At 37.2% G+C, this 18,858-nt stretch overlaps 1 protein-coding gene across 9 annotated transcripts in view; it reads left to right on the forward strand.

Annotated features, from left to right (window-relative positions):
* Positions 1 to 18,858, forward strand: part of RANBP10 (RAN binding protein 10) — a 139,324-nt gene that overhangs the window by 85,369 nt on the left and 35,097 nt on the right. The window contains exon 1 of one of the 9 annotated variants that reach the window (XM_074286418.1): positions 9,683 to 9,815. The exons of the other annotated variants lie outside the window; for them this stretch is intronic. The gene's annotated coding sequence lies outside the window, so the exon portion shown is untranslated. Of the gene's footprint in view, positions 1 to 9,682; positions 9,816 to 18,858 lie in introns of those variants that run through there. 9 annotated transcript variants of the gene reach the window in all.

Genomic DNA, 18,858 nt, shown 5'->3' on the forward strand with positions numbered 1-18,858 from the left:
TATTAGTTTCTCTCTTCAGCAGAAGGTCAGGTTTTGGATGTTTAGATCATACCCTCATGGATAGCTATCAGTGTGGCACTACTTGAGTTTGGGATTTAATCTAGGAGTTGAAATGGAATAATATTGAAAATATGAAATTTTTGATCTACACATAGCTCTTAAGCCCTGTTCCAAGCTTACATTCTCAAGTCATGATTTTCTCCTAATCCATTTATCTTGGGTGCTTAACACATTTTGATACATGTGATCAGAAATCAGAATCAGAAACTCTTCTATGCTGCTTATTTCTGAAAGTTTTATTTGCTGGCAGGTAAAGTCTTGAATGTATATGCAACAGCAGCAAGATAAGACAGCAGAAGAAAGAGGTGGCCCATATCTAACTACTGGCTTCAGAACTTCTGTTCTATTTTGAGCTTCCCTAAAACTTCTGTTGAGGTGTAGAAGAGCTCTCAGCTTCTTGTATGTACCAAGATCATCAGAAACTACTTTGCTAGCCTCTCTCTTCATTTACCTTGAGCCTAGAGGAAGACATTCAGTTCAATATTCTTTTTACTGTAATAAAAATGCTATTACTACCAACTGACCTTTCTGTCAAAGTTTAACATTTGCAAATAGGTTATTGCTGGAACTCTGTCTTCCCAGAAATCAGCCGGGGTCAGGATCACTAAACGTCTTTATTCTTGATCTTTTATGGTCAAGGTCAGGGGGTTAGGCCTTAGCAACCTCACACACACACCTTCCTCCCTGAAACGCCAGGAGAGACTGACTCAGCTTCTGAATCTCAATTCCTGTTCCTCCTCCTACTCCTCCCACACAAGTCACTTCCCCCTCTTTGTCCCACCAATCAAGTCAGCACAGAACAGCTGGGGAGGTTCAACCTTCTAACAAGTTAATAGGGAACTGTCCAATTGGCAATTAGTCTCACGTGCTTCATTATCCAAGTGCATTGCTCAGTTCTAGCCTTTTACAGGTTATGGTATTTCATGTGTGGTTAGGTGAAATGAAATCTCTATATTTGTGAATATCTTGACTGCAAGTCCAGCATCATGTTACCCAGATTTATATTTTTTTATTATTAAACTCTTAACTGAAATCCAGCATTTGAGAAAGAGGTCTCTAGACTTAATCAGATCAGTGTAATTTGCATTAGACATCTTAAATTTTAGAAATATAGAAGATGGAAACAAGGGCACACAATTACAAAATCATGGCATGGGCTTCCAAGAAAAGGTGTCAGGATCTCTGGTATTCAGATAGGATCATTGCTCAAAGTAAATATGATAACATGAGAGAAGACAGAACTACTCATTTTATTTATACTTTGTTTCTACTGGTCTTTGGAAGGGACTGAACAAAAATGATTAATAAAGAATCAAAACTTTAGATAAGTAGGATGCTAACTTTGAATTAATTCACCAAGCAGATGGATAGATGATAGATAAAATCTAAATAAAAAATAATTGAACTTAAAAAAATAGATTGTGGAGAAAAAGAGTATTGCTTTATGGCTGGCAAAGAGCAGCTATAGATATTGATTTTCAGAAAAGGAAGGAAGAGCTTGCTAGCTAGGTGCTGGTATCCTTGCTTTTGAGTCTTCATAAAATGCTAGAATATAGATTATTAAGATCATAGTAAGCAACCAGAAGAGGAAGTACTCAGAGCCTGTGTAGTTTATTCAAGAGTTCATGCCTGTGCTGATACATTGTTACATACGTTGTAGAATATGTTCATTCTGGCCTGTGTTTTGACTTAATTGCTTTTCATGTTGCCAGGCAGAGTTCATGATGGGGGGGGGGGATAAATCTGTCTAGAAGTGACTCTGATGTACAAATAAAAGGCATCCACAAAACTTAATAAAACTTAATAAAATCAAGAACAAGCAGTGCTTTGTCAACCTCATTTTCTTTTCTGGAAGATAAACTGGTAAAGGATATGCTAGAGATGTTGATTACTTATGTTTTAGCTTTTCATGCTGTTCTTGTGGAAAAAGATGGAGAGATGTGGGCTAAATGATAAGTCAATTAGGTGGAGATGGAATTGGCTAAAGATTTGTATCCAAAAAGAATTCATTAATGATTCATGTAAAGTGAAGTGTACTGGTGGATTGCCTCAAGAATTGTTTGTGTTTGATTCTTTACTGTTGATCATTCTTATCAGTGACTTGTAGATAAGCAGGGATAGCATGATGGTCAGATTTGCAGATGATATAACTTTAGAAGGAAGGACCAACATATATAAATTCACCTTTCAAAAAATCTTAGCAGGAAACTTGAACTGAATATATAAGATACAATATAGTAGGAATAAATGTAAAGTAGTTGTATAAATTGTCTTAATATGCTAGAACCAGAGGGTAAAATAGTCATTGAACAAATCCACCAGTCACTTCCTGAAAAAGGCCCCAAAATGAAAACTCCAAGGAATATTGTAGCTAAATTCCAGAATTATCAGGTCAAGGACAAAATACTGCAAGTGACCAGAAAAAAAAAAAAAAAAACCACAATTAAATTATAGAAGAGCCATAATAAGGATAATCAAGGATTTAGCAGCTTCCACATTAAAGGACAGGGGAACCTAGAATATGATATTCTGGAAGGCAAAAGATCTTGGACTACAATCAAGAATTAACTATCCAGCAAAATTGAGCGTTATATTTCTGGGAAAAGTCAATGAAATAGGGGATTTTTCAGTCATTTATGATGAAAAAACTTAAGAGTTTTAGTAGGTTTCCTGTTTTAGGAAGAATTTTGACAAAGTATTTTGGTCTGGTGACCAGGAGTAGCTCCAGAATTTATCCTGTATGAAAATCTGCTAATGCAGTTGGGATATTCTCCATTTTCCTGTAGACTATCTGTTTAATTTCAATTTTAAGCCCTGCTCTGGGGGTACTCCTAGTTACCCCTTGATAGCAACTCCCTCTTTCAGCTTCTTCTTGTATTTTATCTTCCTCCATAAGATTTTAAGCTTCTTTAGAACTGAGATTGATTTCCTTTTTCTTATTTGTATTCCCAGAACTTAGCACAGCATCTAGCAATCTAGTAAATATTTAATGAAAGTTTATTGAATTGAATTGAATTGAAGAATTCACCTCACCTACATGAGGTGAGAATGGGGGGAAGGGAAGACTATTGGTTTTCTTCAAGTATTTAAAGGCTATTATGTGAAAGCAGAATTAGGTTTGTTCAACTTGATCCTAGAGTTTAGAACAAAGAACAGCTGGTAGACATGTCAGAGACATGAAGCTTGATGTGAGGAAAGATTTCTCATACTTGGGATGGGCTACTTTGGAGATGGCAGGGTCTCTTTCCTTAAAGGTCCTCAAGAAAACACTAGGTGATAGTTTTATTTTGGTGGTAGGAGATTCTTCTGCAGTTTTGTTTTTTTTTTAATTAAAGCTTTTTATTTTCAAAATATATGCATGGATAATTTTTCAGTATTGACCCTTGCATAGCCTTGTGTTCCAAATTTTCCCCTCCTTTTCCCCACCCCATCCCCTAGATAGTAAGCAATCTAATATATGTTACACATGTTAAAATATATGTTAAACCCAATGTATGTAAACATTTGTACAATTATCTTGTGGAGTCTGTTTTTAGTTAGGGATTTGGCTGTATTGAACCATGTCAGAAGCCCCTTGACTCCTTAGAAACTAATGATAGTAATAAGACCCCTCTATCACATTGTTGGTGTTCCAGCCTCTGAAAGGGAAAACTTTTACAGAGTCTATGAGGCTTATTTCTTGAAGAACATGAAAACTCTCTGAAATAGGCTTCAAATCCACATGAATTTGTTTTGTTTTTTGAGTCCGTATAGTTTGAAGCATTAACAGGAACTTTTCCCCCTTAGATAATATTAATAATTGGAAAAAAAAATTCATTAATCAACATAGAAATTCTTTGATGTCTCCTTCAGGCCACCAGTAGGGTATAGTGAGTTGTGGAGTGAGAAATGGCTGTTCCCAGACTCGAACCCATTAATCTCAAGAGGAGTCATAGAGGCTGAGCCTTTGGCTGTCTGCTCTGCTTCTTCATTCGGTCCAGACCTCATTTTCTACATTGTTATAAGGTGAGGTTAGACTAGATAAGCCTGTCCAACTTTAGACCCTAAGATCCTTTCATTGTAAATGAATATTTCAGATTATTCTCATCAAGTTAACTATTCTGTGGACTTCAGTTTTCTAATCTAAAAAATGAGGGAGGGCAGCTGGATGATCTCTTGTAAGCCTTAGAAATCTGTGCCTCTGTCATCAGAACACTTACTTTGGAAACCCCAAGTAAAACCCATTGAACTACAGACTATCAGCTTTAAAAAAAGATCTCGGAGATTATACAATTTATTTAGCTTTCTCAACAATAAAGTTAGAAAGCTCAGCCTTGGTGAGGGGGAAGTGACAGTCCATGGTCCCAGAGCTCGTTAATGGCAGATATAAAATAAGAGCCAGTTTCTTTGGACTCCTGTTCCTAGTCTTTTCTCTAGATCTCTCAGCTGATTCTGCTCTTTTGACCTACGCAGAAATGTGGTGAGGCCTAACCATATTTTGAGTATTTGGTCTTTGGCCTCTTTTCCTGCTGTCAGTCTGGCATCAATTCCCCCTGGTTTTCAGGAATCTGGCAGGCAGGAATGTTCTCTCCGTTTTTGCAGCAAAAAATATTTATATTCTTTCTTTGACCTCAAATGTTTTCTTACGATTATTAATGGAGAGGAGACTATGACTTCACTAAGTTGTTTATTATATACTTATCCCTTTCACATTGAAGGGATTGGCAGCTCCTTGATCTGGAAAATCCACATAAAATTTTTGGGTTCTTCCTTGTATCAGGGAAGAAGCCTAAATTATTATGGTAATGAAAAAGGAAATATATTGATATTATACAATACTATATATATTATATAGTATTACACATATATTTTATGCATTTCTGAGTTTCTGATCTTTCTGTGTCTTCTGTGACTTCCACAAACCTCCCACATTCCCTTTTAATTTCTTATATATCAAAATATTGAAGTGCAGTATATTGAAATCATAGTGGGGAAAAGTTGTGGGGTGGAAGAAGATTATTGTACCTGACTGTTGCTGAATTCTTACCATCTTTGGGTCTCTAGCACACCTGGCCAGTACTCTGGCATAGGATGATTGGCAAACAGAATAGGCAGATCCAAAGTCAGGCCTGAGCCTTCCTTTTTTGTGGGGTTTACATTTTATTGATAAGCTTTTATTTTACACCTCAGTTATTTCCCATTATTTCTTCCCATTCACCATTTTATCTTTCTATTTAATAACCCTCCAACAATACAAAGCAAAAATGGTTAACCCTCAGACACTGTCTCATAATATATGTTATTATTAACTCTTCTTCCTCTCTTTGAAGAGAGGACGAAAGTATACTTTATCCTTTTATGAGCAGCACTTAGAATGGTTATTATAATCAGAATTTGCCTTTTGTGTTTTCATTTACATTAGTGTAGCTATTTTATATATCCATTTACATCAGAGGTAACAAAACTCCTTAGTGTAGCCTGAACCACATTAATATGTAATTGGGAAATGTTTAACAAAATAAATAAAAATACAATTCAGCATAGCTAATGTTATTTTATGGTTTACTTTCTGCCTTCCCATGTCATCTGTAACTTCTAGAAAACACACCCCCAAACATCCCTCCCCCCACGTTCCCATTCAATATCTTATATATCGAAATTGGAATGGGCAAAGTTGTTATATGTAAGGGAATAACTGTATCTGACTGTTGCTGACTTCTCACCATCAGTGGGTCTCTAGTACACCAGAGCAGTACTCTGGTATGGGATGACTGGCAGCAGGAATCTATTTCTATTTAAGTGCAACACCACTATAATCTATAGCTATAATCTATAATATTCTCTTGGTTTACTTCACTGTGCATTAGTTCATACAATGTTTCATAGATCTATCAGTCATCCAGCATTGTGCTAATGCCCAGGACACAAAGATAAAATGAAGCAATCTGTTCTTGAGGAGTTTACATTTTTTTGGGAGGAGATATGTATTTAAATAAGTACTAATGAACAAATGAATGAATGAAGGAGAAAGCATTTATTAAGTGACTACATGTACTAAACTACACATACAATAGTAAAGAAAGACCTTGGCTTCAAGGAATTGATTTTTATGGGGGAAATAACAGACACAGGAGGTTGATGGCTAGAGAATTCAACTTTGATCCAGAGCTTGACACAGGGATGGTGAGTGGTGCCGGGGGAGGACAGATTTGACCATGACTCCAGACCTGAAGAACAATGGTGCAATGGAGGGAGGATGATTGAAAACACCAAGTAGAATAGGAGTGAAATACAGTTGCTAAAACCATAATGAATATTAAGTTATGTGTGACCTCCTCTGATTCTTAATGTAGACTTCAGCTGGGAAACACTATATATCTTGCTTAGATGCAGAATTGGATTCTGAGGCTTTTAGCTTTCTTGGATACATATTAGTTATAACTAATCATTTTCATCTGAGGTCTTTCATATCATAAAATATTAGTACTAAAAGGGTCTAAGATTGGCCAAGGAATACCAAAATAAAAAGGCTGTAGTCACCCAGCTTATTAGTGGTAGTTTTGGGACTGGAGTCAAGTCTACTGATTTGCTTCCAGTCCCCAGGGCTGTTTTACTAAGTACTATGTGCCCTTTGAACCCTGTTGTACTAAAGACCACCTTCCCTACATTTATTAGTGACCATTGCTAAATGAAAACTTCCTTACACTGTACCTTTCTTTGTTTAATATATAGCCTTTAATCTGAGCAGCAGTCCAGACAAACCCTGCTTGTCTTATGCCGCTTCTTTGCAAGCTCCTATGGCCCACTGGTATCTCAAGAGAACCTGCAGACTATGTTTCTTAAAAGCCAAGGAAGGACAAAGGAACTGAGCTAGTGGGAGGACAGAATTGGTCTGAGAACATTTTATGATTTGGACTCATGCCTGACATCAGACCGTTCTGAAAATCTTCTTGAGTAGAAGATGGAAAAACACAAGCTTTCTATCCACTTAACTAGTGAAAGTCTCCTTCTCCAGATTCTTGGTAGGATGTGTATGTTGAGAGGAGAGTCAGCCTTAGGAAAATGAAGACTGAAAGCAGTCTGTTAGCCATTCAGCTCAGGAAACAGGTTGTATTAACACAGACTCTTAACCAATTATCAGCTCCCCTCTGAATTCAGCCTGGTGTTCATGTTTCCTTTATGCATGTTCGTCTGTAATCTCATGGCCTACATTGATTTCTCAAACTAGAGGATCTGAAGGTGCATTGTTGTGTCACTGGGCACAGATGAGAGCATTGTCTATGGCTAGAAATCAAAGAATAGCTCTAGACTTTGGACAATATTCTTTCTGCCCTCTAGCTCCTTCCCCATATACCTCTTTTTTAATTATAAACCTTTTATACTTCAAAAGGCCGGCATCTCATTAGGTAGGAAACCAAGGTGTCTAAAAACACTGTCTTCCTGTTCAGGACAGTTAGTAAGTTTTGCTCAGAGAGGATATATTGCTCATATTTTATTTGCAAACAAAAACTATTTAATGTTGAAAGCAAATAGTGCTCTGAGGATGATGAGTAGGGTTTGCCAGTTGCAGTCTTTGAAGTGGGTTTAAAGTTGCAATTCTGCAGATGAATGGGTTCTTCTGAATGTTAGCAATTGACAAATTTATTAAAGCATCTGTGCCAGATCTTGACATGTACCTGAGTGCCCAGAAGAACAAGAGGCTAATGGAGCCCTTGCTGCCAGTACCCCTGCCTTCACTTCTTGCTGGACACCAACACCCCCAACCTAGGAGGGCACCAGTGCCACCATGACCCTTGATCATGGGCAGAGTCTCACATTCTCTACCTTTCTCCCCACCTTTACCTGCAGAAGCACATTGTCACTCACTTTCTCGGATGACCAGGGAGTTACCAATTAAGATTAGATGAATAACAAGGCTTCCTTACCATCTGCCTTGCAGCTAGATCCTTTGGCCCTCCAAGAATTTCCTTCTGACCTGCTAATGTACTAAGTCTAGGACTTTCTACCAGTCCTGTGGCCAGAGCCACATCTGTGTTCTATTTCTCCAATTAGAAAGGAACTCCTTAAGATCAGGAAATGCAGGATTTTTCTTTTTGATGCATAATCACTTGCTAACAGATGTTTTTCTATTCATTCCTATATACCTATATAAGTAGATATGATATACATATAAAGTAAATATAAGACTTTTTTTTTTTTTTGGTTGGGGAGATTCTAGCAGGTTTGGAGGGAATCAGAAAAGGTCCTAAAAGGTGGCACTTGAATTGAGTTTTGACAAAGGCTAATGGGGAACACCTACTAAATATCTAGCTTAACATAACCTGGTGACTTGGATTCTATGTGAGAAGCTCACTATTTCTCATGGGCCAACAGACAACATATTTCTGGACTACAACTATGGACCTCAGAATTCAATCAGTAAACTGTATTGGGACCAAACTATTATTAGCCACAATTGACCTAGTATTGAGCATAAAGATACAATGAGATTAGATTTTCAGACTTAATTTGCCATTTTTGGTGGATATCTCACTTGCCTCTATTCTACTTTTTGGAAGACTTTTGTCCCAGAATGATTTTTAAATGTTGACTAGTAGTTTTCTTCATGGGGGATGCTTTATATGCCATCTAGTCTTTAGTTCCCAACTGATATTTCATAGCCACAAGATTGAATTCAGTAAAGCCTTCATGAAAGCGCGGTCCCTATACAAGTGTTCCATCAGATTTCCAAATCAGGAAGGAAGAGTCTAGTCTAGAATAAGTCTATTCTTTGTAACTTATTTATATTTACATTTAGTTGCTCCTGGTTCTGCCCTTGGGCCCAAACCTCTAAACACTTGAAGATATATATATCATTTCTCTACTGAGCATTCTCCAAGTTAAATAGCCCTAATTCCTTTACTTGTATCACAGAACTTGGACTTGGTAGAGGCTCTTGGTTACCTGCACTTTCTCTAGTTTATTAAGGAACTTCTTAAACTATAGTGCCAGAACCAAATGCTGTATTGCAGATGTAGGCTAACCATGGTCAAGGACAGATGGCCTCCTTATTCCTTAAATAGAGAATGGGGCTGTGTTGTCCAGGCATCCTGCATTGGGGTCATTAAAAGAGACACACACACACACAGTCTTAGCTGCATGTTCCCATCTGCTTTTTCAGCTACCACATCGTATTGAGCTTGCAATCCACTAAAATCCCAAGATCTCATGTTCTCAGATGTGGGAGTAGTCCCTCAGCTCTGTAGCATTTTTTTTTTTCTCTTATCCCTAGGACTTGAGCCTCACTCTGTTTCCCCTAACCCTGGGCTCAGAGCTTCTTGAACTCTTTCCCCCTATCCCTGGTAACTCCCTACTTCAGTACGTGTGCCTGGCAGAGGCTGTTTACAAACCAGAACAGTCTGTCCCAGAGATGTTTCCCAGGGCTGGGTAATTCCTTACTGAGAACCCCATAGCTTTACATTGAGGCAATGTTTGTACTTTTGGCTCTTGTGTCACTGCACGAGTGCTTTGGGATGTGGATTGTGGGATCGACTATGGAATTTCCCTGGCTGTTTCTTAAAGAAAGCTGCCTCTCTCTCTTCCAGGCAGCCAGGCACCCTTCCCAAAAGAAATGAGCTAGAATAAAGGCTGGGGGAGTAGGAACTTCATTTGGAGAGCTTTGTCCTTTCCTACAGTGTGAAAGGAGTTTTGAGGGAAGACTAAACCCTAAACTTGACTCCTACAGGCTCCAGGACTTCTTAACACTCAGAGGCCACCTTTCCCCACCAGCTAAACAAGTTTGTTGGTTTTTTTTTTTTTTTTCTTTTCTTTCTTTCTTCCTTTTCTTTTTTTCTTTTCTTTGATTCCTCTTCTCTTCTCTTCTCTTCTCTTCTCTTCTCTTCTCTTCTCTTCTCTTCTCTTCTCTTCTCTTCTCTTCTCTTCTCTTCTCTTCTCTTCTCTTCTCTTCTCTTCTCTTCTCTTCTCTTCTCTTCTCTTCTCTTCTCTTCTCTTCTCTTCTCTTCTCTTCTCTTCTCTTCTCTTCTCTTCTCTTCTCTTCTCTTCTCTTCTCTTCTCTTCTTTTCATCTAGACAAGAACACCTTGGGTAGTTTTTTTAAAATAGCTTTTGGCAGAACTCTGTCCTCTTTTCTTCTGCCCTGACTCTGCAAGGGGTGTGCATCGTAAAGGTACTGATGTACTTGTCAGTCACTAGAAGTGTGCAGAAGGAAGTGCAGAGGAAAAATCGTTAATCCCTAACTTACAGGGAGGTAGTGCAATCTTGTCTGGGTATTCATGTGATAAAGAAAATTGACTCTTGAATCTTAGTCATCTTACTCACTTATCACTGTTTTTATAATTATAAAACTAACATTCATCCAATAGCAACAAACAAACCAAATATAGATCAGATTAATATTAATCAGATAAAACTCAAATTTAAACTATTTCTATTTTGAATTTTAAAAATGAGAAAATGGGGGCAGCTAGGTGGCACAGTGGGTGGAGCACCAGCCCTGAAGTCAGGAGGACCTGAGTTCAAATCTGTTCTGAGACACTTCATATTTCCTAGCTGTGTGACCCTGGGCAAGTCACTTAACCCCAATTGCCTCAGCAAAATAATAATAATAATAACAATTATTATTATTTTTAAAATGAGTGAATAGAAAAAATAAAAAAAACTGTATGCCTATGATGATAGGGGCTAGGCTTGTCCCCAGAGCACATGAGAAAAAGCACTTTCTTTCCTTCTTGGAAAAGATGGAGGCCTATGAAGGTGGAGCATTGCATCTGTGTCAGACTTAGTGATGTGTTATTTTGTTTTGCTGAAGCTTCCCCTCCTTTTTTATTCTTTGTTACACAACATGATTATCCAGGCAGTGGAGAGGTTGGAAAATGAATGTGACATCAAAACAAATTATATCAATACAATTTTTTAAAGAAGAAAAATCAGATATAGAAAAAGTCTTACCACACTGTGCTCACATGGGCATTAAGTCTGACTCTAGGAAAGGTGGCATGTATGTCTGTCTGCTGGATGGGGGGGACATCTTTTCAGATCCTGCTTCTGACTTTAGCTGTGTGAACATAGTATAGATTTAAAAAACAAAACGAAACACTTAACCTTTAGTTAAGTCTGTTACTTTATCTTTGAAAGGAGGATTGTTGTAACTACTTTATAGTAAGATAGAGGCTCAAATGCAATTATGTATTTGAAACACTTACAACTCCACTTTTTCAGTGTCAGCTATTGTTCTTAGTGTTCCACTTAAGATAAGAAAGCATACTACATCTCTCCCCTCAGTAGAAGGACCTTTCTGAAAGCTGGGACTGTTGAATTTTCATCTCTGTATCCCTATCACCAAGAAGTTTATTAGGTGCCTTACATACACATAGTAGGTGCTTAAATCCTTGTTGAAATAATGCACATTTCCACCACATTTCAACAGTAACAGTATTTTTTCCTCTGATCTTCCTGTGTGCTTTTAAAGATCTATTGCTTTCTGTTGTTATATTTTCAATAGTCCATGTTGAATGCTTACATAATTTGATTAACCTTGCTTTGAAGTTCTTGCATTGAACTTTAGCTATTTCTTTATATTCTTCATATTTGTTGTTTTAAAATCATAGTTAACAAATACATGCTTAGGGTTGTCAGTTTGGGGGCTCTCCTGCTTTTTTCTGTATCCCCAGTGCTTAGAACAATGTTCAGCAAATCATTGACTAAATAATTTTTTTGTTGTTCATCCATAGACTTCCTGCACCCTTTCTAAAACCTAAAATTTACAGACTTGGACCACGGTCAAATTGTGTTTCTACACAGTTCTACAGCGATGTCTCTCATCTGTTCCCTTTTCGCCACTGTCCACTACAGCTTTAGTTCAGGCCTCATCATGTCTCATCTGGACCATTGCATTAGCTACACAATTGGCCTCTCATTCTCTCTCCACTCCAGGCCATTCTATACAAAACTGCCAAAGTGACGATATTATTTCTCAACTCAACAAATTCCAGTAAATCCCTATTGCCATAAGGATAAAATATAAATTTAATGTGGCACCCTGTCTTCCTAGCTTCATTATATATTCTTCTTTCTTGCCCTAAATAATTTAGCTTAAACTGACTTCTGCTGTTCCTCTCATATAATGCTTCCTCTTCTATCTTTGTGCTTCTGCCTTTGACCAGTTAAAAACTCTTTCATGAGAACTTGATCCTCTAGTGCTTTTTTCCTCTAAAATAACATATTTTGTGGTTATTCCATATTTGTATATGTATTTGTGAACTTTTGATAAGACATTTCTCAAGAACAGGGATTGTTATTTTTGTCTTCGTCTTTCTAGTGCTGAGATTTAGATATTTAATAAACTGTTGAAATACAGGGGGAGTCACCTGACAGTGGCTGCTGGAGATCAATCCAGAACGGATCTCCTCTTGTGAGTGGATGATACAAGGAGATTGAGAGACCTCTCTCTTCTTCCCTCTATCTCCAATTTATTTCATTCCCAGTCCACAAGCAGCACCTGTGTCAGTAAAGGCTGCTTTGCAACTCCGTCTAATGTTATCCACAGCTGTGGAGGCTCTCGGAGAATTGATCTTTCCCTTAACAATACTCTTCTTGATTGATTATTAGGATTACTGTATTTAGGACTATAAAGAGCCTTAAAAGTCATCTAGTCCAATCCCTTAATATTAGCACTAAAAAGCAGGGAGGGACAGGTTGAGCAGGGAGAAGAGCAAAAGGTGACAGTCCAAGAATGAGGCAAAGGAAAAAACAGTCGGGTAACAAGGCCTCAATTTTCTCTCTGTAAAAGAAAAGATCCAAAGGTCCTTTTCTCATTTGTCAAGTCTAACCTGGACTTAAACTCGGGGGGTTCTGGGATGTTAATATCTTGGCAGAAATTTTGGCTTTTTGTGTCCTCAGGAGGAAACTGAGTTCTAGCTTTTTCTTCCCCTTCTAGCTTACAAATTCACCCCCAGTTTTGGTCTGTCCTCTCTATTGCTTCTTGCTTTAGGCCTTCCATAAAACTGTTTTCTGAATGCATCATTCTTTCCCCTTCCTCCTCCTCAGGTAATTGGAGTTAAAGTGGCTTGCCCAGGATCATGCAGCTAGGAAGTGTTAAGTGTCTGAGGTCACATTTGAATTTAGGTCCTCCTGACTTCAGGACTGGTGCTCTCCACTGCACCACCTAGCTGCTCCTTAGTGAAGCATTCTTTTTTTTTTTTGGGGGGGGGAGGATCTCTGCTTTTATTTAACATATTTTGTTGTTCTTTTTTTTATATATAGCTTTGTATTAACAGAACATATGCATAGATAATTTTCCCTTGCAATCACTTCTGTTCCAACTTTTCCCTCCCCTAGATGGCAGGAAGTCTCCTACATGTTAAACATATTAAAGAATATCTTAAATGTAATATATGTGTACAGTTCTTTTGTTGCACAAGAAAAATCAGATTCAGAAAAGTAAGAATAACCTGGGAAGAAAAACAAAAATGCAAGTAGTCCACATTCATTTCCCAGTGTTCTTTCTCTGGGTGTAGCTGGTTCTATCCATCATTGATCATTTGGAACTGAATTGGATCTTTTCATTGTCGAAGATATCCACTTCCATCAAAATTGATCCTTATATAGTATTGCTGTTGAAGTGTATAATGATCTCCTGGTTCTGCTCGTTTCACTCAGTATCAGTTCATGTAAGTCTCTCCAAACCTCTCTGTATTCATCCTGCTGGTCATTTCTTACAGAACTATAATATTCATAACATTCATATACTACAATTTACCCAACCATTCTCCAATTGATGGGCATCCATTCATTTTCTAGTTTCTAGCCTGAGTGAAGCATTCTTCCCCCCCCCCCCAAGGTATAAATAGTTTTTTTTTAATTTATTTTTTTTAATTTTATAATTATAAAATTTTTTGACAGTATATATGCATGAGTAATTTTTTTTTATAACATTATCCCTTGTATTCATTTTTCCAAATTATCCCCTCCCTCTCTCTACTCCCTCCCCTAGATGACAGGCAATCCCATACGTTTTACATGTGTTACAGTATAAGCTAGATACAATATATGTGTGTAAATCCAATTTTCTTGTTGCACGTTAAGTATTAGATTCCGAAGGTATAAGTAACCTGGGTAGATAGACAGTAGTGCTAACACTTTACATTCACTTCCCAGTGTTCCTTCTCTGGGTGTAGTTGTTTCTGTCCATCATTGATCAACTGGAAGTGAGTTGGATCTTCTTTATGTTGAAAATATCCACTTCCATCAGAATACATCTTCATACAGCATTGTTGTTGAAGCGTATAGTGATGTGGTTCTGTTCATTCTGAGTGAAGCATGCTTAAAGCGGTAATCCCATTCTTTTTTACATTCATCAGCTAGGTTAATAGAGACTGAGTAAGATATGGAAGAAAGAAGTTCTTTCTTATCCTGGGTAGCTTTCCTCTTTCACAACTGACTAGCTTTATTAGGTTATAGATCTGAAACTGGCAGAGACCTTAGAGACCATGTGATTCAGTCCCCTCCTTTTATGGATGAGCAAATGGAGATCCAGAGAGACTTAGTAACTTTGCTCAAGCCATACATTCTGGAAGTAGGAAAGCTGGAATTGGTACCCCCAAGTTCTCCGCACTAACTAGTCCATGTTTATGTATGCATGTTGTGTCCCCCATCAGACTGTTAGCTGCCTGAAAACAGATCAGCTTTTCTTTTTTATTTCTCAATGCTTGGCATGTAGTTGGCTCTAAGATTCTTGTCTGACTGACAACCTTTTTACAGGTCCTATATTGAGCTCCCAACTCCAGCCTGTTTTTGTAATTAAAAAAAAAAAAAAAAAAAAATATATATATATATATATATATATATATATATATATATATATATATATATATAGCTAAGCAAAACAAAGCAACCTCCTGGCCACATCTCAGATTGTAGGCCTCATCCCACACCTGGAGTCCACCACAGCAGCCAAGAGCAGGGAGGGGCATCTTCAATCAGCAGAAGTCAAGGTTGTCTTCAGTGTTGTTTTCCTTTATATTTCTGAGATCATTAGGCAGATTGTTTTCTTGGTTTGGCTTATTTCATTCTGTACCAGCACAAACAAGTGGGAAGGAACTTTTCAAAGGCCACACAAGGAATACCAGGAATCTTTAAGGTCACTTTCATTTTCAACATTTTATAACTGAAACTTTTGTTTTCATAAACCCAAGCTGAGGAAAAGTCAGGGCCTGGTAAAGGCCATTTGACCATAAACAGATGGTGAAGATTCTCTCTGGAAATTTTTTAAAAGCTACATTTTGCTACCCACATGGAATTAATTATAGAAACTGTTAATTTGCCTTAATTGGCATCAAGTAATCTTATTCTCTGTCATATTCTCCCCCTAACTTGTATTACTTGGATTCTAGACAGGGGACATTGTGTCTTCCTTTTTTATTCTGGATCCTAATATGAATAAATGGCACAAGATGTGAAAACAGGATTTGACCCTTCCAGAAAACAGCTTTTGAGATAGAAGTTTTTGTTTGTAGGTAGCTCCTGTCTAATATCATTGATTTAGAATTAGATGGAACTTCAGAAGTAATCTAGTTCTTTTTTTTTTTTTTTTTTTTTTTTTTAATTTTACTTATTTTTATTTTTTTCCTGAGGCTGAAAAAAACCCCTGAGGCTGGGGTTAAGTGACTTGCCCAGGGTCACACAGCTAGGAAGTTTTAAGTGTCTGAGACCAAATTTGAATTTAGGTCCTCTTGATTTCAGGGCTGGTGCTCTATCCACTGCGCCACCTAGCTGCCTTTTTTTTTTTTTTTTTTTTTTTTTTTTTTAAATTATAGCTTTTTATTTACAGAACAACATTTTCAACATTGACCCTTGCAAAACCTTTTATTCCAAATTTTCCCCTCCTTTCCCCTCCCCCTCCCCTAGCTGGCCGGTAATCCAATACATGTTAAATATGTTAAAATATATGTTAAATCCCATATATCTATATATATTTATACAGTTATCTTACTGCACAAAAAAAAGTCAGATCCAGAAGGAGGAAAAAAAACTGAGAAAAAACAAAATGCAAACAAACAACAGAGAGTGAGAATGTTATTTTGTGATCCTCGCTCAATCCTCTCTCTGGGTGCAGATTACTCTCTTCAGCACTGAACAAATGGCACTGGTTTGAATCTTCTCACCTGGAGAGCCACGTTCATCAGAATTGATCGTAGTACAGTCTTCTTGTTGCTGTGTATAATGATCTTCTGGTTCTGCTCATTTCACTTAGCATCAGTTCATGTTAAGTCTCTCCAAGATTCTCTGAAATCACCCTGCTGGTTGTTTCTTACAGAACAATAATATTATATACTATTTATATTATATATTATATACTATTATAGCATTATATCATATACCATAATTTATTCAGGCATTTTTCAGTTGAAGAGCATCCACTCAAAAGGGATTGCCACTACAAAAAGGGCTGCCACAAACATTTTTGCACATGTAGGTACTTTTCCTTCCTTTAAGATCTCTTTGGGATACAAGCCTAGTAGAAACACTGATGGGTCAAAGAATATGCACAGTTTTATAACTTTTTGAGCATAGTTCCAAATTGTTCTCCAGAGTGGTTGGATCTGTTCATAATTCTACCAACAATGTATCAGTTTCCCAGTTTTCCCACATCCCCTCCAATATTGGTCGTTATCATTTCCTGTCAACTTAGCCATTCTGACAGGTATGTAGTAGTAGCTCAGAGTTGTCTTAATTTGCATTTCTCTGAACAGTAGTGACTTTCATAAATCATCTAGTTCTAACACTTTAATTTTACAGGTGAAAAAACTGACTAGCTAGTCTAAGTGACTTTGTAAGGTTATATAGTCAGGATTTGAACCCGTTATCCTTGATACCTCCTCTCTCCCCAAATAATACTTTTTCTATTATTTATTATTTTTCATGTTTGGTTTAGAGAAGAAGACTCTTGAATAGACAAGTTCGGTGGGAGAGCCATCCCACAGTTCTGTCATCTTCCTGCCTGCACTTCTAGCTGCCTGTTTAATACCCCCACGCACCAGCATGGAGAGGTGCTTCAGCACTCACTGTTTATTGGAAAACAGTAATCACACTGTAGGACAGAAAGGAGATTGTAGAGCCTCCTTCTTTGTTTTATCCTGATTTCTTCTATGATCTTATTGGTGTAGGAATTACTTTTCCTGTACAAGCCTATTGTGATTTAGTAGAAGATTTTCAAGAATTGCTATGGTCAGAAAAATGAGTCATCCTGTGGTCAGTCTGGGGATGAATTTTTTCCTTAACTTAGCTAGTCCTATCCTCAGATAATAGACAAAATCTGGCTCTAGGTCATTATTGAGGAATCAGTCAAAAACATTACTTTGTCACATGTTATCTACCACTTTGTTGACTCAAAACACATAAACAGGGTTTCCTTTGCCTTAGAACAAAATTAAGGCATTCAAGGTTTTCCATCCATTTGCTCTAACCTTATGTCCTTTCACTTCACAAGAACTCAACTAGTTTTTCTCTTTTCAAAACATGCCATTCAAATTCCCATTTCTGTGTTTTCCCCCACTATTGCTTCCTGTCTTTGCTTATTTGTTTTGTTGTTGCTTTTGTTACTCAGTAATTTCAGTGCCTAACTCTTTATGATTCCATTTGGAATTTTCTTGGCTAAGATAGTGGAGCTGTTTGCCATTTTCTTCCCCAGTTCATTTTAGAGTGAGGAAACTGAGTCAAACAGGATTAATTAAGTGACTTGCCCCAGGATCAGACAGTTGGCAAATATCTAAGACTAGATTTTAACTCGGGAAGACTCATCTTCCTGACTCCAGACTTGATACTACTTAGATATCTTTTTACTTACTTATTTTCTACTTATTCTTCAAGAGCCTGCTCATTCTATCTCTTACCTAGTCAATTCAATCTACATTGAAATTCTTTTCAAATCTTTATGTGTGTATCTTTCATTTGGTATTTAACACATACAACTTTTTTTTTTTTTTGAGATTTTTTTTTCCCAACTAGATGAGACTAAAAGACTTTAATTTTCTCTATACGTAGAACTTAGCATTGTGTCTGATATGCACTCAGCACATACCTCTTGCCAGTGATGTTGTCTTGCCAGAAGCAGACCCCTATTGTTCATCATATTGTTGTGGAAGTGCCAGAAAAAGTAGCTGTAGTGTAGTGGAAAAAAATAGGATTGAGAGTCAGAATACTTTAACTAGAATCCCCACTTTGGGACAATGTCACTTTTGGGATATTAGGAAATCAAGTAACTTAGGTGATGAAGTAATACTACATGACATAGATCTTATTCCATTTCTAAGTTTTATATAGTCCTGTTTCTACCTCAGTACTGACAAATCAAAACTCAAAACTCCTTGGTCTAGCATTCAAGACCTGGAAATGATATAGACATGTCTTTGACATTTGGTTTTGTTTTATTATGTGTGTATGTGGTTGTTTTTTGTTTTTTGTTTTTTTTTAATTCAGCCATTTCTAGTCTGATCTAGTCATAATCTCCTATTCTTATTTCTGCGTCTGTTTATTTGCTCATATGATTTCCTTGATCTACGGTTTCCTTTTTTCCTTCTTCAAGATTGAGTGTCAGCATTGTTTAGCTTGTTATTCCAGCCTACATTGGTCTTCCCTTCTCTGAATTCCAATATTACTCACTGTCTTTTAATCACACACTGCCTTGTGCTGTTTCTTAGCTCTGTGTGTGTATGTGTTTGAGAGAGAGAGAAAAAAAAAAAGAGAGAGAGAGAGACAGACACAGAGACACAAAGACAGAAACAGATTGTTTAATTGTATTAAACAATAAGACAAAACTTCTTGG

The sequence above is a fragment of the Sminthopsis crassicaudata genome, chromosome 2 (genome assembly GCF_048593235.1).
Source record: "Sminthopsis crassicaudata isolate SCR6 chromosome 2, ASM4859323v1, whole genome shotgun sequence".
Classification (NCBI taxonomy): domain Eukaryota; kingdom Metazoa; phylum Chordata; class Mammalia; order Dasyuromorphia; family Dasyuridae; genus Sminthopsis; species Sminthopsis crassicaudata.